Consider the following 21,761-nt stretch of genomic DNA (forward strand, 5'->3'; position numbering starts at 1 on the left):
GCTGTGAAGGGGCGGAGATGGGGCGCCCACTCACGAGGACTCCCTGGGGCGCGGAGAGAAGGGCCAGGAAAGGGTTAAGGGGTGTGGGAGGCGCCTGGATAGAGACCCCCTGTCCCTCCCCATCTCATCTTGGGGGGGCAATAGGGACGGAGAGATGGGGGGGGCATGGTGAGGGGTGAGCCAAGGGTGCGTCTGGGTGCAGGGGAGACTCCGGGAGAGAGGAAGGGGGCCAAGGGTGGGGGGAGGAGACGAGGACTCAGAGACCCCTCCAGCTCCCCCAAGCGCCTTCCGTGGGGCCTGGATCCCAGCACGCGTGCTGCGAAGGGGCGAATATGGGGTGCCCACCCATGAGGACTCCGTGGGGTGCAGAGAAAAGCGGGCCAGGAAAGGGTTAATGGGTGCGGGAGGCGCCTGGATAGAGACCTCCCTGTCCCTCCCCCACTCCCATTGGGGGGGCAATAGGGACGGAGAGATGGGGGCGCACGGCGAGGGGTGAGCCAAGGGGGCCTCTGGGTGCAGGGGAGACACCGGGAGAGAGGATGGGGGGAAGGGAAGAGGAGCACTGGGGGGAGGAGATAGGAAGACCAGTCTTTGGGGACACGTCTCCATCGTGGCTTCCTTGGGGAATCTCCGGGGGGGGGGCACCTTGGCTTATCCCTCCCGCCCAGGTATCGACCCCCCCTTCAGGGCGACCAGAGAGGGATCCCTGGAAAGTGGGGGTCCTGTCCCCCCACCCCTTCCTTCCTGCAACCTCCATCCTCTTCCCACCACATGAGCCCCTGCCCTGTCCAGACACAGCGATTCTGCCCAGTCCACCATTGGTCCCCTGGAGAGGGGAGGAAATCCCGAGAGGAAGAGAGGAGGGAAGAGGCCTTCTCAGAAGCGGCTCTTGGTTTCCGCAATCCCACCCAGGAAGCAGCCAGAAACCTTTTCCTCTCTCTCAGGCTTCCATCTTTAATTGTCTTTTCCACTGTGTGTGAGGATAATGTACACCTGTCTTCAGAAACAGGGGTGCAGAGTCCATGGAATGGCTCTCAGGGCTGATATGGAAGTTGCACCTCAAAAGCATTTCTGTTCCTCTTAATCTTCGAAGGCAATGTCAGAGTGACTGACAAGCTGAGATATGAAAGCGACTTTATGAATCTTCCCAGTCAAAGGACCCATTTTCATGATAGACAGTGCCTGGGGCTGGAGGCTCTACACACCGGGTGTGCCTGTGCAGGCCAAAGACTGCCAGTATTAGCACAGGTGAGGTGTGTGACCTTCCCAAATTTACAGAATGTATGTGAATGAGCGTTCGTGGGTGGGATTATAGTTTACAGCAACCCTGTGAATTTCTCCACCCATAACATTTCGTGAGCTGATATTGCAGTACAAATTGCAAAATAACCACAAAGAATCACATGATAATAATAATAATACAGTGGTACCTCGGGTTAAGAACTGAATTTGTTCTGGAGGTCCATTCTTAACCTGAAACTGTTCTTAACCTGTGGTACCACTTTAGCTAATGGGGCCTCCTGCTGCCGCCGTGCAATTTCTGTCCTTATCCTGAAGCAAAGTGCTTAACAAAAAGCACTATTTCTGGGTTAGCAGACTCTGTAACCCGAAGCGCCTGTAACCCGAGGTTCTACTGTAGAAGTTCTAGTATTAGTATTTTCCCCCAGCCGCTCTGGGCAGCTTACAGTACATATAGGTAAAGGTAAAGGGACCCCTGACCATTAGGTCCAGTCGTGGCTGACTCTGGGGTTGCGGCACTCATCTCACTTTATTGGCTGAGGGAGCCGGCATACAGCTTCCGGGTCATGTGGCCAGCAGGACTAAGCCACTTCTGGCGAACCAGAGCAGGGCACGGAAACGCTGTTGACCTTCCCGCCGGAGCGGTACCTATTTATCTACTTTATCTACTTGCCTGTTTCCTTGCCCTCTGAAGGAAGGGCATTCCATGGGGCAGGAGGCCCTCTGCCTGGTTCCCTGGAACTTCACTTCTAACAGCAAGAGAACCAGCAGAAGACCTTCGGAGGCGGACCTCCCTGTCCGGACTGAGCGATGGGGGTCAAGATGCTCCTTCAGGTCCACAGGGCCGAGGCTGTTGAGGGCTTTAGGCTGCAGATCTTGCTTCTCCATAATGATCGAAGACAGATAAGCATAACAGGATCCAAAAAATAGCAAAAATGTAACTGACAGTAAAACCCTGACTTAGCATACCAAAACAAGCCTAGATAACAAGCCTCCAGGTGGACGTGCCCCCTCTGCCCTTCACGTTCCTCTTCCGCACGGGCAGAATCTGCCTTCTGGACTGTGGGATTCACGGTTGTTCTCCTCCTCTCCATCCACCGGGGCTTGACTTCAGGTGCAGCAGAAGTACTCACCTGGAGTACTGTGTCCAGTTCTGGGCACCACAGTTCAAGAAGGACACTGACAAACTGGAACGGGTCCAGAGGAGGGCAACCAAAATGGTCAAAGGCCTGGAAACGATGCCTTATGAGGAACGGCTAAGGGAGCTGGGCATGTTTAGCCTGAAGAAGAGGAGGTTAAGGGGTGATATGATAGCCATGTTCAAATATATAAAAGGATGTCATATAGAGGAGGGAGAAAGGTTGTTTTCTGCTGCTCCAGAGAAGCGGACACGGAGCAATGGTTCCAAACTACAAGAAAGAAGATTCCATCTAAACATTAGGAAGAACTTCCTGACAGTAAGAGCTGTTCGACAGTGGAATTTGCTGCCAAGGAGTGTCTTTGGAGGTCTTTAAGCAGAGGCTTGACAACCATATGTCAGGAATGCTCTGATGGTGTTTCCTGCTTGGCAGGGGGTTGGACTCGATGGCCCTTGTGGTCTCTTCCAACTCTAGGATTCTATGATTCTAGTCATGATGTAGTCTGGGGGATGTAGCATGGGGGATTAAACGTAAAGGTAAAGGTACCCCTGCCCGTACTTGACAGACTCTAGGGTTGTCCACAGACACTTCCGGGTCAAGTGGCCAGCGTGACAAGCTCATCTGGCAAGCCAGCGCAGCACACAGAACGCCGTTTACCTTCCCGCTTGTAAGCGGTCCCTATTTATCTACTTGCACCCGGGGGTGCTTTCAAACTGCTAGGTTGGGTGATGGATGATATATCAATAGAAAAGGGTACACGACAGGGATGCCCCATGTCTCCCCTCCTGTTTATATCTGTCCTGGAGGTTTTGTTAAACATGATTAGAATGGACCCGCTGGTTAAAGGTATTCAGGTCGGAGCGAAACATTATAAATTAAGGGCATTTGCAGATGACTTAGTTCTAACATTGCAACAGCCAGAGGAGAGTACGAAAAGAGTGTTGGACCTAATTGAGATATTTGGTCAAGTGGCAGGATTCAAATTGAACAAACAAAAAACCAAAGTGTTGGGGAAAAATTTGATACCGGAAGAAAAAGATAGATTTCAAAACGTAACGGGTTTGGAAATTGTTAAAAAAGTTAAATATCTGGGGGTAAACTTAACATCAAAAAATGCTAACTTATTTAAGGACAATTATGAGAAATGCTGGACAGAAGTCAAAAGGGATCTAGATATATGGTCTAGACTGAAACTTTCCTTGTTAGGCCGTATAGCTGTTATCAAAATGAATGTATTGCCGAGAGTGTTATTCCTGTTTCAGACTTTACAAATTCTGGACAAGATGGAGTGTTTCAAGAGGTGGCAAAAAGATATATCTAAATTTGTCTGGCAGGGCAAAAAGCCCAGAATTAAGTTTAAGATCTTAACAGACGCAAAAGATAGAGGGGGATTTGCCCTGCCGGACTTGAGGCTCTACTATGAGGCAGCAGCTTTTTGCTGGCTAAAACAATGGCTACTTCTTGAGGACACAGACATCTTAGATCTAGAAGGTTATGATAATAACCTCGGCTGGCATGCGTATCTGTGGTATGACAAGGTGAAAGTGCATAAGAGTTTTAAAAACCATATGGTACGGAAGGCATTGTATAATGTCTGGATCAGGTACAAAGATTTAATGGAAAATAAAACCCCCAGATGGTTATCACCAATGGAAGCAAAAGCAGTTAAGAAACTTAACATGGACTCAAATTGGTTAAAATATGATGAAATGTTAGAAAAGGATGGAGAAAAGTTTAAATTAAAGAGCTATGAAAAATTAAAACATAGAGTTAGAGATTGGCTACATTACCACCAAATAAATGAAGTGTTTAAGCTGGACAGGAAAGTAGGATTCCAGAGTGAAAAGTCAAAGCTAGAAACGGAACTGTTAGAACCCAATACAAAAAACTTATCTAGAATGTATAACCTGCTGCTGAAATGGAATGTACAGGATGAAACGGTAAAATCAGCTATGATTAAATGGGCACAAGATGTTGGTCATGACATTATGTTTGCTGACTGGGAGCAGTTATGGACCACCGGTTTGAAATTCACAGCATGTACTGCTTTGAAAGAAAATATTATGAAAATGATTTACAGGTGGTACATGACTCCAGTCAAGCTTGCTAAGATCTATCATTTGCCCAATAACAAATGTTGGAAATGTAAGGAAGCTGAAGGAACCTTCTATCACCTTTGGTGGACCTGCCCAAAAATTAAGGCCTACTGGGAAATGATCTATAATGAAATTAAGAAAGTCCTTAAATGGACGTTTTCAAAGAAACCAGAGGCTTTTCTTCTGGGCATGGTGGGCCAATTGGTACCGAAGAAGGATAAGACTTTTTTTATGTATGCAACCACGGCAGCAAGAATTCTTTTAGCAAAGTATTGGAAGATGCAAGAACTACCCACTCTGGAGGAATGGCAGACGAAGGTGATCGAATATATGGGATTGGCAGAGATGACCGGCAGAATCCGTGACCAGAGGAAGGAGGCGGTGGAGGAAGATTGGAGAAAATTCAAATCATACCTTAAGAACTATTGTAAAATATCGGACGGTTAAGATGTCGAGAGGCTAGAAACAAAGAACTACAGCTGTAAATCGTAAATTAGAGGGGGAAACTTAATGAGAACATATAGAGAAATTGACTGAAGGGTTGCTGACACAATATAAAATAATGATGCAGAGAAGGGGAGGTATGGGGAAGTCATGTTTTATGTATTTGTTTGTGATTTGTTTGTTTTTCCTATACCCTTGTTCCCTGTTTTTTTTCGTTTTGTAAAAACAATAAAAAAATTATGATAAAAAAAAATCAAACTGCTAGGTTGGCAGGTGCTGGGACCGAGCAGCGGGAGCGCACCCCGCCGCAGGGATTCGAACCGCCGACCTTTCGATTGGCAAGTCCTAGGCGCTGAGGCTTTTACCCACAGTGCCACCCGTGTACCACGCATGGGGGATTAGGAGCTAATAAAAGTTGGGGTCTTCTTTTGTTGGGGGCTTCCATCTTGTTCCACCTGGTGGCAGGTGGGAGTCCTGTGGCGACAGTCTTCCATCAAGACCTACTGGCTGCTCTTTTGCTCTCCTCTTCCTGGCTGGTCTCCTTGTTTCTGGTCCAAGGGATCCCTCAGATTTTGGAATCCGCTTCTGGCTCCCATTGTATCGGCTGCTTTTCTGAGCCTCTTGGCTGTTGTGCCTGGACGGGGCCTGTGTCCAGGGTCCTTGTCCTGGCCTGAGTCAGAGGCTGGGGTGGGGAGCTGGGATGTTGGGGGGGGGTCGTCTAACTGCCAAGCACCAAGACTTAAAACACGGAGGGATCTAAGCTCGTGGGGTAGGGGAAGGGAGGATGTTGCACTTGTGGGGGGCACCCCTCTTTGCAGCCGGATCTCCGGGATCAGCCCCTCCCCCGCTCTCCTGATCCACTAAAGGAAAAGGGGAGGGGAAAACCTTCCTCTTCCTCTCCCCCCCTTCAATATTTTCTCTCCCCTCCCGGCACCTCCTCCTCTCCCCCCGCCCCCACAACCCCAGATCCCGCCCCCAAACATCCCACCCCTTCCTCCTCCTCCTCCTCCTCCTCCTCCTCTAATCCGGCTTCTGCTCCGGAAATGGGGGTGGGGTGAGCCCCCTCCCAACCTGCCTGCTTCTCCCGGAAGTGGAGCTTCCTCTCCGGATTGCTGCTCTGCCCCGTAGATCTAGGGGGGCGGCGGCTTTCGATGCTGCAGGAAAGGAAAGGAGAATTGGGAGCGAGGACAAAGAGGTAAAGGGGTCGCGGGGGGGGGGGGGAGAGGGGAGAAAAGGACCCAGAGACCCCGCCAGCTCCCCCAAGCGCCTTCCGTGGGGCCTGGATCCCGGCACGCGTGCTGCCAAGGGTCGGAGATGGGGCGCCCACCCACGAGGACTCCCTGGGGGGCCAGAAAGGGTTAATGGGTGCGGGAGGCGCCGGGATAGAGACCCCCCTGACCTTCCCCGGCTCGTCTTGGGGGGCATTAGGGACGGAGAGACGGCAAGGAGTGAGCCAAGGGGGCGTCTGGGTGCAGGGGAGACTCAGGGATGGGAGGGGGGCAAGGGCTAGGGGAGGAGGGGGCACCCCCGGGGCAAGGAAGCGCAGCAGTGGGGGGGACAGTTGGCGGGGCCGCATTGGCTTCTCCCTCCCGCTCAGGTATCGACCCCCCTTCAAGGCGACCAGAGAGGGATCCCTGGAAAGTGGGGGTCCAGTCCCCCCACCCTTCCTTCCTGCAAGCTCCATCCTCTTCCCGCCCCATAAGCCCCTGCCCTGTCCAGACACAGCCATTCTGCCCAGTCCACCCACTGGTCCCCCGGAGAGGAGAGGAAATCCCGAGAGGAAGAGGGGAGGGGGGAGGCCTTCTCAGAAGCGGCTCTTGGTTTCCCCAATCCCACCCAGGAAGCAGCCAGAAACCTTTTCCTCTCTCTCAGGCTTCCATCTTTATTGTCTTTTCCATTGAGGGTGAGGATAATGTACACCTGTCATCAGAAACAGGGATGCAGAGTCCATGGAATGGCTCTCAGGGCTGATACAGAAGTTGCACCTCAAAAGCATTTCTGTTCCTCTTATTCTTTGAAGGTAATGTCAGAGTGACTGACAAGCTGAGATACAATCCATCAGCATCCGATGACAGCGTCTGCATGAATCTTCCCAGTCAAAGGAGCCATTTTCAGGATAGACAGTGCCTGGGGCTGGAGGCTCTACACACCGGGTGTCCCTGTGCAGGCCAAAGACGGCCAGTATTAGCACAGGTGAGGTGTGTGACCTTCCCAAATTTACAGACTGTATGTGAATGAGAGTTTGTGGGTGGGATTATAATTTATGGCAACCCTGTGATTTTCTCCGCCCATAACATTTCGTAAGCTGATATTGCAATACGAATTCTTAACAAAAGGTACTATTTCTGGGTTAGCAGAGACTGTTACCTGAAATGTCTGTAACACGAGGTACCACTGTAGAAGTTCTAGTATTCGTCTTTTCCCCCAGCCCCTCTGGGCAGCTTAGAGTACATATAGGTAAAGGTAAAGGGACCCCTGACCATTAGGTCCAGTCGCGGACGACTCTGGGGTTGTGCCGCTCATCTCGTTTTATTGGCTGAGGGAGCCGCCGTACAGCTTCCGGGTCATGTGGCCAGCATGACTAAGCCACTTCTGGCAAACTAGAGCAGTGCACAGAAACACCGTTTACCTTCCCGACAGTACAGTACATATACAAGACAGTAAAAGATCAAACATTACAAACCTCCTGATACAGCTGTCTTCTAAATGTCAGATGGTTGCCTATTTCCTTGCCCTCGAAAGTAGGGCATTCCATGGGGCAGGTGGCCCTCTGTCAGGTTCCCTGGAACTTCACTTCTAACAGCAAGGGAACCAGCAGAAGACCCTCGGAGGCGGACCTCCCTGCATGGAATGAGTGAGGGGGGGTGAAGATGCTCCTTCAGGTCCACAGGGCCAAGGCAGGGGCCAAAACAGCGCTCAAGTAATAAACAGACAAGCAGAGTAGAGTAATAGCAGAATATGAAGTGGGAGCAGGCGCATTTGAATACTGTAATTTATATATAATTCAATGTGAGAGTCACCCTGGGACTAGATAACAAGCCTCCAGGTGGACGTGCCCCCTCTGCCCTTCACGTTCCTCTTCCGCACGGGCAGAATCTGCCTTCTGGACTGTGGGATTCACGGTTGTTCTCCTCCTCTCCATCCACCAGGGCTTGACTTCAGGTGCAGCAGAATTCCCCAGCCCCCCAAGGATTTGAGACCCATCAGCTTTCCTCACCTGGGTTAGCCGGCCGGTTGAAGCCGTTGCTGGAACCCCTGTTGCATGCTGACAGCTTCTGGAAGCCACAGGTGAGAGCTGAATGCAGGGTGGGGACCAAGGGTGGAAAAATGACCCCAGAAGGTGCAGGACATGTCCCCCACCAAAGGAACTACTGCTCCCCAACACCCCATGACATCTCGATTCAGGTAGGTAGCCGTGTTGGTCTGACACAGTTGAAATAAAAAATTAAAAAATAGTCCAGTAGCACCTTAGAGACCAACTAAGATTGTCCTGAGTATAAGCTTTCGTCTGCATGCACACTTCTTCAGATACACTGAAACAGATGTCACCAGACCCTTGTATATCGTGGGAGGGTGGGGTGGGGTTTCTCTCAGAAGGGTACTCCAACTACCATCTCCTACTACCCATCACTATATGAAGAAGTTGGTCCCTAAGTTGCTGTTGATGTTCTTGTTTTTTAGTCGATTAGTCGTGTCCGCCTCTTCGTGATTCCCTGGACCAGAGCACGCCAGGCACTTCTGTCTTCCACTGCCTCCCACAGTTTGGTCAAACTCATGCTGGTAGCTTCGAGAACACTATCCCACTATCTCGTCCTCTGTCATCCCCTTCTCTTTGTGCCCTCCATCTTTCCAACGTTAGGACCTTTTCCAGGGGGTCTTCTCTTCTCACGAGGTGGCCAAATCTTGGAGCCTCAGCTTCAGGATCTGCCCTTCCAGTGAGCACTCAGGGCTGATTTCCTTAAGAATGGAGAGGTTTGATCTTCTTGCAGTCCATGGGACTCTCAAGAGTCTCCTCCAGCACCAGAATTCAAAAGCATCAATTATTTGGTGATCAGCCTTCTTTATGGTCCAGCTCTCATTTCCATACATCACGACTGGGAAAACAATAGCTTGAACTATAAGGACCTTTCTTGGCAAGGTGTTGTCTCTGCTTTTTAAGATGCTGTCTAGGTTTGTCATTACTTTTCTCCCAAGGCCCTAAGTTGCTACTGGACTATTTTTATTACTTTTTTACTTCAGCTGTGTCAGACCAATATGGCTGCCTACCATTAAGTACAGTTATCTCCTCGCCTTGAATATCCTGCTTTTCAGTGCCAGATTAGAATAGTCCTCTGTCAGAAGATAAGCACAGCATCAGGCAGCACATCATCATTATAAAGAACCATTGGGGTGGGCGTTTCCGCCTGGGATTCCCATGTGCCATCTGCTTCTCCTCTCTCCATGCAATGCAAGGCATGAGGACAGCGGTCCATCTCCAAGAACAGGAGCTTCCCTGAGCACCCATTCAGCTGACCCCAAGCACCTAGCCTTGTCACTAGTTCTCTGACTGACCCAGACCACAGTCCCTGGAAGAGATGAAGGCCTGGGTCTCCCAAAATGGTCCATATCGACCTCCTGAGGTCAGCGGGAATGTGCAGGTGATTCATGAAGAACTAGAGGTGGAAACGGGGGCAACCACTTGATTTGAAAGGCAATCCCACAGGACAACAGTATTCCAAGATCATGCTGTGTTATTAAAGATGATTGAGGATTATGAAAGGTTGCTGATGTATTACTATCATTTGACATCATAGCATTTTCATTTCCTAAAAATTGGGAACATGGGTAGGACATGGGAGAATGCAGGAGATGTTGAAATAAGAGAAGGTGCTAATGGCGGTTGATGTATCCATTTTTTGTGTCTGTTCTTTCACCTGAAGCCCAATCAGGATTTCCATTCTGCCCACTCTGTAGAAGGTGATGGAGAAGACAGAATTGCAGGGGACAGGACACCTTTCGTTTCATTAGGAATAGCCATTAAAATGTGTGAAATGTGGAATATGCTTCACTGAATGAGCACACATAGTTCACATCAACAAACACAAAAAGGAAAGAACCCACTTAAAGGTATGGAGTGTGGAAACAGCTTCTGTTTCAATGCAAAACGTAGAACACACCAGCGGACTCACACAGGGGAAAAACTATATTTATGTATGGAGTGTGGAAAGAGCTTTAATGATAGTGGAAGCCTTAGAAGACATCAAGGGACTCACACAGGGGAGAAACCATTTCAATGTATGGAGTGTGAAATGAGTTTTAATGATAGTGGAAGCCTTAGACAACATCAACGGACTCATACAGGAGAGAAACCATTTCAATGTATGGATTGTGGAAAGAGCTTCAGTCAAAGTGGACACCTTAGACAACATCAACGGACTCACACAGGGGAGAAACCGTTTCAGTGTATGGAGTGTGAAAAGAGATTTAGTGATACTGGAAACCTTAGAAGACATCAATAGACTCACACAGGGGTGAAACCATATAATTGTATGGAATGTGGAAAAAGCTTCAGTCAGAATTCAGACCTTAAAATACATCAACGAATTCACACAGGGGCGAAGCCATTTAAATGCATGGAGTGTGGAAAGAGCTTCAGTCAGAGTGGAGACCTTAAATATCATCAACGGACTCACACAGGGGAGAAACCATATAAATGTATGGAGTGTGGAAAGAGCTTCAGTCAGAGTGCACACCTTAGAAATCATCAACGGATTCACACAGGGGAGAAACCATATGAATGTATGGAGTGTGGAAAGAGCTTCAGTCAGAGTGGAGAGGTTAGATCACATCAACGGACTCACACAGGGGAGAAACCATTTACATGTGTGGAGTGTGGAAAGAGCTTCAGTCATAGTGGAAACCTGAGAAGACATCAACGTACTCACACAGGGGAGAAACCATATGAATGTATGGAGTGTGGAAATTGCTTCAGTCATAGTGGAGACCTTAGATATCATCAACGGAGTCACACAGGGGAGAAACCATATGAATGTCTGGAGTGTGGAAAGAGCTTTAATGAAAGTGGAAGCCTTGGAAGACATCAACGGACTCACACAGGGGAGAAACCATTTAAATGCATGGATTGTGGAAAGAGCTTCAGTCAGAGTGCACACCTTAGAAATCATCAACGGATTCACACAGGGGAGAAACCATATGAATGTATGGAGTGTGGAAAGAGCTTCAGTCGGAGTGGAGAGCTTAGATCACATCAATGGACTCACACAGGGGAGAAACCATTTACATGTGTCGAGTGTGGAAAGAGCTTCAGTTATAGTGGAAACCTGAGAAGACATCAACAGACACACATCGGTAAGAAACTATTTAAATGTATCGAGTGTGGAAAGAGCTTCAATCAGAGTGGAGCCCTTAGAACACATAAACGGACTCACACGGGAGAAACCATTTCAATGTATGGAGTACAGTAACTGCTTCACTCAGAGTGGAAATCTTATACAACATCAACAGACTCACACGGGATAAACCATTTAAATGTATGGACTTTGGAAGGAGCTTCAGTCAGAGTGGAACCTTTGATTTATGTCAACAAACTCACACAAAAGACAAACCATATAAATATCAGGAAAGTAGATAGAGGTTCAGTCCTAGTGGAAGTTCAAAATCAACAGACTCATGGACAGGAAGAACTTTAACAGTTGACACCCTTCAAACCATCACAAACTCAAAGAGGAGAAGCAGTTTATATGAAAAGACTGCAGAAACTGCTTTATTTATAATGGAGTGATCAAGGAACATGCCGTGACTCTCACATGGGAGAACCCATTTAGATGTATGGAGTGTGGGATGTCTTCCGCTCAGAGTCCACTCTGAGCAATGAACTCAGCAGGAAATCATTCCTAAAAGCATGAGGTATATGTGAAGTTCTGGTGTTTATATGTAAAACTGCATAATAATGAAGGTAGCATCTCACAATAGTGAGTATAATTTTAGATGAAAGTACCTTTGATTTTTGCACCAAACTTTGTCCCCCCCCACCGCATGATCTCCCAGCACTGCTTCTTCACCAGAACTGCCTCCTGCCCTGTGTGTTCTGAAGAAAACTTGGAATACTGAAATTGAATGGGAGATTTCCCCCCAAGCCTAATTTCAAGAGAGAGAAGGAGGGGTGCAGGTACTAGGGAAGTCTCCTGGGGGCCCCACATTCACTCATGTACCCTGGGACAATTTACTGCCATCAGCAAACTTTGCCCCCTTCCTGCTCCCTCCTAAGTCTAGATCATTTATGAACATTTCTTCTAGGGGCACCTTTCCTTTTTTTTAATATAAATTTTTATTAAAATTATTCCATGAAAAACTCCAATCATACCAATTTACACATCACATATTTTAGCTTATTGGACCTCCCTCAACTTCTCTAACAATCATTCGTAGTTAGAATCCTATCTTCACATTCCTTAGTTTCAATATTGCCATTAGATACTATATTTCTATCCTTATTTACTTTCTTACAATATTCCTTATATTTTCACAAAGCTTCTTTAAAGCACACTAGCGTTGTACATTCCTCACATACAGTTTTCAAATACTCTGTAAATTTTCCCCAGTCCTCAAAAAACCTATGATCCTTTTGGAATCTAATTTTCCCAGTTAGTTTGTCCAATTCTGCATAGTCTGTTAATTTTGTTCTCCATTCTTCCAAAGTCGGTACTTCTTCTTGTTTCCATTTTTGGGCCAACAATATTCTTGCTGCTGTTATTGCATACTGAAAAAGTTTACAGTCTCTCCTATTTATGTCCGTTCTTGTTATTCCCAGCAGGAAGGTTTCTGGTTTCTTAACAAAGCTATATTTTAGCATTTTCTTTAGTTCGTTATATATCATCTCCCAGAACCCCCTTACTTTCTTACAATCCCACCACATATGCATAAATGTACCTTCTTTCTCATTACATTTCCAACATTTATTGCAAGTTTTGTACATTTTTGCTAGTTTTACTGGTGTCATATACCACCTATATACCATCTTCATAACATTTTCTTTTAATGTGATACATGCTGTAAACTTCAGGTTTTCATTCCATATTCTTTGCCAATCATCCATTTCTATGTTATATCCTTAAATCTTTGGCCCATTGAATCATTACCACTTTTACTTCCTCATCCATTGTATGCCATTCCAACAAAATTTTATACATTTTGGAAATTATCTTACAATCATTATTGACAATTTCTGTTTGAAATTTTGAATCCTTTTCTTTATACCCTTTTTCTTTCACATCCTTTTAAAACATTTCACTTATTTGATAGTAGTGCAGCCAGTCATAAACATGTTCTTTTACTTGTTCGTATGGTTTCAATCTCCACTTCCCTCCTTCCTTCACCACCAAATTTCCATAGGTAATCCAATCACTTCTCATATTGGTTTTTTTGACACCTATAACCTCTAATGGGGATAACCAATGTGGGACCCCCATTTCTAATATGTTTTTGTATCTGTCCCAAACTTCCAATAGCGATCTCCGGAAGATATGGTTTTCAAATGATTTATAACCCTTTTTCTTTTCTTTCCAGAGGTGCGCATGCCATCCAAATCTATTGTCAAATCCTTCCAAATCCAGGAGCTTTGTATTTTTAAGTTTAATCCATTCTTTTATCCAGCAAAGACATGATGCTTCATAGTTTAACTTCAGATCTAGCAGGGCAAAGCCTCCTCTTTCTTTTGCATCTGTTAGTAGTTTATATTTAATTCTTGGCTTTTTGCCCTGCCAGATATATCTCTAGGGGCACCTTTCCGGGGTCCCCACGGTGCCCCCCAGCCTGGCTCCACTCGTCCAGGGCAGCTGCATTTTGTTTCGCTGCAGGTGAGGCTGCCGCCTGCAACGTGGGGTCTTAAAGGAACTTCACACCCAATCGCCTCCTAGCTTCTCTGCGCGGAAGCTTTCTGCGCAGAGTGGGCGTCCCCAGAGGATGTCCCCTGCTCTCCCCGCTGGTTTCACTGGAAGAGTCCTGGAGCCTTCCCTCCGAAGCTCCCTCAGACTCCCCTTTCTCCCTGGCGTCACGTTTATTTCCTTCCCCAGCGGAAGCTTCCGCTCTCTCCTTGCTGGTTCCCTCTCCTGCGTCATCAGGGAGCCTTAGCACCACCCTTGGCTCCAATGGCAGTTCCCTGACAGATAAGAGATAAGGATTTGTTAGAAAAGAAAACCCCAAGGTGCTTGTCACCAATGGAAGCGAAGGCACAGAAAAAACTCAATATGGAGGCCAAATGGCCGAAATATTGGGAAATTCTGGAACAAGATGGAGACAGAATAAAACTGCAGAGTTTTGAAAAATTGAAAAACAAAGTGCGAGATTGGCTCCATTATTATCAAATAATGGAGGCATATAATTTGGCTATAATGGAGGCATGTATGTTGGCTTCCAGGTGGAAAAATCAAAATTGGAAACAGAATTGTTAGATTCAAAAATTAAGAATTTGCCAAGAATGTATAACTTGCTGTTGAAATGGAACACTCAGGATGAAACGGTAAAATCAGTTATGATTAAATGGGCACAAGACGTTGGACATAACATAATGATGGCTGACTGGGAACAGTTATGGACCACAGGTATGAAGTTTACAGCATGTAATGCCCTAAGAGAAAATTTAAAGAAAATGATTTATAGGTGGTACATGACACCAGTCAAGCTTGCAAAAATTTACCATTTGCCTGAAAATAAATGTTGGAAATGTAATGAGACTGAAGGCACATTCTTTCATCTTTGGTGGACATGCCCAAGGATTAAGACATTCTGGGAGATGATTTATAACGAAATGAAAAAGGTATTTAAATATACCTTCCTGAAGAAACCAGAGGCCTTTCTCCTGGGCATGGTCGGCCAATTGGTGCCAAAGAAGGATAGAATTTTCTTTATGTATGCTACAACAGCAGCAAGAATACTTATTGCAAAGTACTGGAAGACACAAGATCTACCCACCTGGGAAGAATGGCAGATGAAGTTGATGGACTATATGGAACTGGCGGAAATGACTGGCAGAATCCGAGACCAGGGAGAAGAGTCGGTGGAAGGAGACTGGAAAAAGTTTAAAGACTATTTACAGAAATATTGTAAAATTAATGAATGTTAGAAAAATATGGGAATGAAGTTATATGGCTTTAGCAGAAATGTTAAGGAATTAAGTATAAATAGATTATTAGAGTATCAAAGGGGAAAATAAGGTTAGGATATGTTAGGATAATTACAGGATAGAAAACAGAGGAAGATGGAAAGGAATTGCTGAAACAATAGAAGTGGAATACAAAAAGGGAGGTGTGAGGAGGTCGTTGAAATAAGTGAATGAAAGATAAGATAATGAAACTGTTTGATGTGTTTTAATTTGTTTTTATTTTGTTTCGTTTGTTTAATGTGTGTTAGTGTTATGTAGTGTTTTTGTATTGTATTGTATTGTCTAGTTTGTTTTGTAGTGTTTAAATTGTTGGAAAATTAATAAATATTATTTTTTTAAAAAAGTGTTCTCGAAGCTAACAGCATGAGTTTGACCAAACTGCGGGAGGCAGTGGAAGACAGGAGTGCCTGGCGTTCTCTGGTCCAGGGGGTCACGAAGAGGCGGACACGACTAAACGACTCAACAACAAATATCAAGATGTGGAAAAATGGAAACGAAATGTGGGAAATATGGAAACAACAAGGAGAAGCAGGACTAAGATGTGGGGATCTGCTTCAGAGATCCAGACCGTGGGGAGCCCCAAGAAATTAATAAATGCAATTTTGACTATAATTTGTTCTTTTTTATTTTAGTTTTTTAATTGAAATATTGTTGTTGTTGTTGTTTAGTCGTTTAGTCATGTCCGACTCTTCGTGACCCCCTGGACCAGAGCACGCCAGGCCCTCCTGTCTCCCACTGCCTCCCTCACATTGGTCTCTTCGAGAACACTGTCCCACCATCTCGTCCTCTGTTGTCCCCTTCTCCTTGTGCCCTCCATCTTTCCCAACATCAGGGTCTTTTCCAGCGAGCCTCAGCTTCAGGATCTGTCCTTCCAGTGAGCACTCAGGGCTGATTTCCTTAAGAATGGATACGTTTGATCTTCTTGCAGTCCATGGGACTCTCAAGAGTCTCCTCCAGCACCATAATTCAAAAGCATCAATTCTTCGACGATCAGCCTTCTTTATGGTCCAGCTCTCACTTCCATACATCACTACTGGGAAAACCATAGCTTTAACTATATGGACCTTTGTTGGCAAGGTGATGTCTCTGCTTTTTAAGATGCTCTCTAGGTTTGTCATTGCTTTTCTCCCAAGAAGGAGGCGTCTTTTAATTTCGTGGCTGCTGTCACCATCTGCAGTGATCATGGAGCCCAAGAAAGTAAAATCTCTCACTGCCTCCATTTCTTCCCCTTCTATTTGCCAGGAGGTGATGGGACCAGTGGCCATGATCTTCATTTTTTTGATGTTGAGCTTCAAACCATATTTTGTGCTCTCCTCTTTTACCCTCATTAAAAGGTTCTTTAATTCCTCCTCACTTTCTGCCATCAAGGTTGTGTCATCTGCATATCTGAGGTTGTTGATATTTCTTCCGGTGATCTTAATTCCGGCTTGGGATTCATCCAGCCCAGCCTTTCGCATGATGAATTCTGCATATAAGTTAAATAAGCAGGGGGACAATATACAGCCTTGACATACTCCTTTCCCAATTTTGAACCAATCAGTTGTTCCATATCCAGTTCTAACTGTAGCTTCTTGTCCCACATAGAGATTTCTCAGGAGACAGATGAGGTGATCAGGCACTCCCATTTCTTTAAGAACTTGCCATCGTTTGTTGTGGTCGACACAGTCAAAGGCTTTTGCATAGTCAATGAAGCAGAAGTAGATGTCTTTCTGGAACTCTCTAGCTTTCTCCATAATCCAGTGCATGTTTGCAATTTGGTCTCTGGTTCCTCTGCCCCTTCGAAATCCAGCTTGCACTTCTGGGAGTTCTCGGTCCACATACTGCTTAAGCCTGCCTTGAAGAATTTTAAGCATAACCTTGCTAGCGTGTGAATGAGTGCAATTGTGCGGTAGTTGGAGCATTCTTTGGCACTACCCTTCTTTGGGATTGGGATGTAGACTGATCTTCTCCAATCTTCTGGCCACTGCTGTGTTTTCCAAATTTGCTGGCATATTGAGTGTAGCACCTTGACAGCATTGTCAGGGAGAGGCAAACGGGAAAAGGTGAAAGGACAGAAACCAGCAGTTATAGAGAGCCTCAAGAGATTATCAGCAGCTTGTCGTCTGACAGTCAGTCTGACATAGAGGGGGAGGAGGATGAGCCTGGGACAAGTCAGGCTGTACACAGAGGAAGTAAGGGGGGGGGAGTTTTCGCAGACTTGCATGCTGGGTGCAGAAAAGGAGGAAGTAAGACCAGAGGCAGCAACTGCGCACAAAGGGAAGGATGCTAATTGTAACACTGGAGATGTACGTTTGAACTTTGTCAAATAAATCAAGTCGTTTGGAACTGACTGGGAGCCCGGAGTCTTATCTAAGCCAGCTGGCCAGCATAAGCTTTCTGACGCGTCCAGAGGAGGGCAACCAAAATGGTCAAAGGCCTGGAAACGATGTCTTATGAGGAACGGCTAAGGGAGCTGGGCATGTTTAGCCTGGAGAAGAGGAGGTTAAGGGGGGATATGATAGCCATGTTCAAATATAGAAAAGGATGTCACATAGAGGAGGGAGAAAGGTTGTTTTCTGCTGCTCCAGAGAAGCGGACACGGAGCAATGGTTCCAAACTACAAGAAAGAAGATTCCACCTAAACATTAGGAAGAACTTCCTGACAGTAAGAGCTGTTTGACAGTGGAATTTGCTGCCAAGGAATATGGTGGAGTCTCCTTCTTTGGAGGTCTTTAAGCAGAGGCTTGACAACCATATGTCAGGAGTGCTCTGATGGTGTTTCCTGCTTGGCAGGGGGTTGGACTCGATGGCCCTTGTGGTCTCTTCCAACTCTATGATTCTATGATTCTATGACAGCTTGCTTCCTCTCATCTCTCTTTCTGTGCTGGAAAAGGAGGTGGGATAAGGAAATAGCTCCAACATGGAGAAGGAGCTGTTGGAATTTAAAAAGGGATATGTCGCTCTGGAACAAAGATCGGGGCCGCCTATCATATTGGGCATGAGCTGGTTGGCGTTGCACGATCTGATGGTTTCCTGGCACCAACGGTCCCTGACATTTGGCTCGACGCACTGCATGGAGAACTGCTTAGCCCAAGGGTTAGATCGACAAAGTGAGGGCAGGAGGGCAGCAGCATGCAGAGTGGGGACGAGCGAGATTCCGTCGTGTTACAGGGATCTACAGGAGGTGTTCAGTGAGAAAGAGGCAGATGCGTTGCCACCCCATTGGCCGTATGACTGTCAGATCAACCTGGTACCAGGGGCCACATTGCCAGTGGGGAAAACCTATTCCATGTCGGAGGGAGAGCTCCAGGACCTAAAAGAGTTTATTGAGAAAAACCTGAGAAGGGGTTTCATCAGGGAGTCCAAGGCGGCAGGAGGGAGTCCCGTGTTTTTCGTTGACAAGAGATCGATGAAAGGGCGACGCCTGGTGGTGGACTTTCAAATTTTGAACAGCCAGACGGAACCGGTGGCCTTCCCGATGCCGAGAATCGACGATGTTTTGGCACAGGTGCGGAAGGGGAAGATTTTCACCAAACTGGATCTCCGAGGGGCTTACAAGCTTATCCGAGTACGAGAAGGCGATGAGTGGAAGACCACCATGTTCACCCCGATGGGGGCGTTTGAGTATTTAGTTATGCCCTTCGGTTTGCAGTGCGGAAGTCACTGTTTCCAAGCCTTCATGCACCACGTGTTAGGACCCTTACTCTACAAAAACTGCGTATGCTTTTTAGATGATCTTCTTGTGTTCTCAGAAGACGAACAACAGCACGTGAAGGATGTACGGCAGGTCCTGAGCAAATTCAAGGAGAACCACTTGTGGGTCAAGCTGGAGAAGTGTCAGTTCCATGCAAAGGAAGTCGAATTCCTGGGGTACCGGCTGTTGGACCAGGGGTTGACCATGGACCCGGGGAAGGTGAAGGCAGTGGTGGAATGGGAGAGTCCCCAAACCAGGAAAGGTGAAAGGACAGAAACCAGCAGTTATAGAGAGCCTCAAGAAATTATCAGCAGCTTGTCGTCTGACAGTCAGTCTGACGTAGAGGGGGAGGAGGATGAGCCTGGGACAAGTCAGGCTGTACACAGAGGAAGTAAGGGGAGGAGTTTTTGCAGACTTGCATGCTGGGTGCGGAAAAGGAGGAAGTAAGACCAGAGGCAGCAACTGTGCACAAAGGGAAGGACACTAATTGTAACGCTGGAGATGTACGTTTGAACTTTGTCAAATAAATCAAGTCGTTTGGAACTGGCTAGGAGCCCGGAGTCTTATCTAAGCCAGCTGGCCAGCATAAGCTTTCTGACAAGCATCATCGTTTAAAATTTTAAATAGTTCAGCTGAAATATCATCACTTCCACTCGCCTTGTTATTAGCAGTGCTTTCTAGGGCCCATTTGACTTCACTCTCCAGGATGTCTGGCTCAAGGTCAGCAACCACACTACCTGGGGTATACGAGACATCCATTTCTTTCTGGTATAGTTCCTCTGTGTATTCTTGCCACCTCTTCTTGATGTCTTCTGCTTCTGTTAGGTCCTTTCCACTTTTGTCTTTTATTATGGTAATCTTTGTACAAAATGTTCCTTTCATATCTCCAATTTTCTTGAACAGATCTCTGGTTTTTCCCATTCTATTGTTTTCCTCTATTTCTTTGCATTGCTCGTTTAAGAAGGCCTTCTTGTCTCTTCTTGCTATTTTTTGGAAATCTGCATTCAATTTCCTGTATCTTTCACCATCTCCCTCGCATTTTGCTTGCCTTCTCTCCCCCGCTATTTGTAAGGCCTCGTTTGACAGCCACTTTGCTTTCTTGTATTTCCTTTTCCCTGGGATGGTTTTAGTTGCTGCCTCTTGTATAATGTTACAAGCCTCCGTCCATAGTTCTTCAGGCACTCTGTCCACCAAATCTAAATCCTTAAACCTGTTCCTCGCTTCCACTGTGTATTCATAAAGGATTTGACTTAGATTGTATCTTACCGGCCCAGTGGTTTTTCCTACTTTCTTCAGTTTAAGCTTGAATTTTGCTATAAGAAGCTGATGATCTGAGCCAAAGTCATCTCCAGGTCTTGTTTTTGCTGACTGTATAGAGCTTCTCCATCTTTGGCTGCAGAGAATATAATCAATCTGATTTCGATGCTGCCCATCTGGTGATGTCCATGTGTAGAGTCGTCTCTTGTGTTGTTGGAAAAGAGTATTTGTGATGACCAGCTTGTTCTCTTGGCAGAACTCTATTAGCCTTTGCCCTGCTTCGTTTTGAACTCCAAGGCCAAACTTGCCAGTTGTTCCTTTTATCTCTTGACTCCCTACTTTAGCATTCCAATCCCCTATGATGAGAAGAACATCCTTCTTTGGTGTCACTTCTATACACTTCTTGTAAGTCTTCATAGAATTGGTCAATTTCAGTTTCTTCAGCACCAGTGGTTGGTGCATAAACTTGGATTACTGTGATGTTAAAAGGTCTGCCTTGGATTCGTATCGAGATATTGAGATCATTCTATCATTTTTTGAGATTGCATCCCAGTACAGCTTTCGCCACTCTTTTGTTGACTATGAGGGCCACTCCATTTCTTTTACGGGATTCTTGCCCACAGTAGTAGATATGATGGTCATCCGAACTGAATTCACCCATTTCCGTCCATTTTAGTTCACTGATGCCCAGGATGTCAATATTTATTCTTGCCATCTCATTTTTGACCACATCCAACTTACCAAGGTTCATGGTTCTTACATTCCTTTTTTTTAATTTATAAATATTTATTAAAAGTTTTTTCAATTTTATAAACCAAAAAGATCCAATTAACACAACAGAAAAACATAAACATAAACAGAGAACATAAATATACATTTAACAAAACAAAACAGATATAATTCCCAAATCTTATCTCCATTACCTTATATCCCGGACTTCCTCTCACCTCCTCCTTTTGTATTCCAGTTTAAACTTAAATTCAGCAAAGTCCTTATTACCACATTAATATAACTTATCTTAACTTATTTTTCCACCTTTACATTACAGCTGGTAACCATTTAATTTCTGTCCAACATCATTCTAACTTTCATTAATTTTACAGTATTTCTGTAGATAGTCCTTGAATTTCTTCCAATCTTCTTCCGCTGACTCTTTCCCCTGGTCTCGGATTCTGCCAGTCATTTCCGCCAATCCCATGTATTCAATCATCTTCATCTGCCATTCCTCCAGAGTGGGTAAATCTTGTATTTTCCAATATTTTGCTATAAGAATTCTAGCTGCTGTTGTCGCATACATAAAGAAAGTTCTGTCCTGGGGGGGGGGATGCACTTGAGCTGATGCCTCTTGAGTTGTTCTGTCTGTCAGGTTGCCCTCATGTGCCCCCCCTCCCAAGCAGGGCTCCCGTGCCTTGTTTGTCGTAATTGAAAGCAGGAGCTGAAGATTTTGCAAGTGGTAAACTATGAGATAAAATAAGAAACTCCTAGAAGTAATAGATGAGGCTAAGAGATAAAGATCAATAATAATGATTATTATGGATTACAATTGGAAGTAAGGAAAAGAAGTTTGTAATGAAAGAGGATATTGATGCTAAATATGTGTTATGATGGGAACTGCTAAATATGTGTTATGATGAAATTCAGATTGGAAGGTGTCAAGGAAGTCTTCTAGCAATGTAAATATACCAGGGAATAAGAAGAAGAAAAATTCTTTTATCTTTTGCATTTTTATTGTTGTTCAGTTTTTATGTTGTGTT

At 45.7% G+C, this 21,761-nt stretch overlaps 2 protein-coding genes and 1 long non-coding RNA gene across 18 annotated transcripts in view; 1 reads left to right on the forward strand and 2 right to left on the reverse strand.

Moving 5' to 3' along the window:
• LOC310826021 (uncharacterized protein) overlaps positions 1 to 21,761 on the forward strand; it is a 156,844-nt gene that overhangs the window by 130,423 nt on the left and 4,660 nt on the right. For 5 of the 14 annotated variants that reach the window (XM_083700452.1, XM_083700446.1, XM_083700455.1 and 2 more), the window contains 2 exons: positions 6,939 to 7,111; positions 8,068 to 8,206. The exons of 2 other annotated variants lie outside the window; for them this stretch is intronic. The gene's annotated coding sequence lies outside the window, so the exon portion shown is untranslated. 7 more of the 14 variants (XM_083700447.1, XM_083700459.1, XM_083700454.1 and 4 more) reach the window with 6 other exon arrangements.
• Positions 1 to 21,761, reverse strand: part of LOC310825931 (uncharacterized protein) — a 148,766-nt gene that overhangs the window by 55,980 nt on the left and 71,025 nt on the right. The window lies entirely within an intron of this gene.
• The window catches only part of LOC310826297, a 153,036-nt gene that overhangs the window by 25,536 nt on the left and 105,739 nt on the right, over positions 1 to 21,761 (reverse strand). The gene's annotated exons all lie outside the window — the stretch shown is intronic.

This window comes from Podarcis gaigeae (assembly GCF_964106915.1).
Source record: "Podarcis gaigeae genome assembly, chromosome: 10".
NCBI classification, from domain to species: Eukaryota; Metazoa; Chordata; class Lepidosauria; order Squamata; family Lacertidae; genus Podarcis; species Podarcis gaigeae.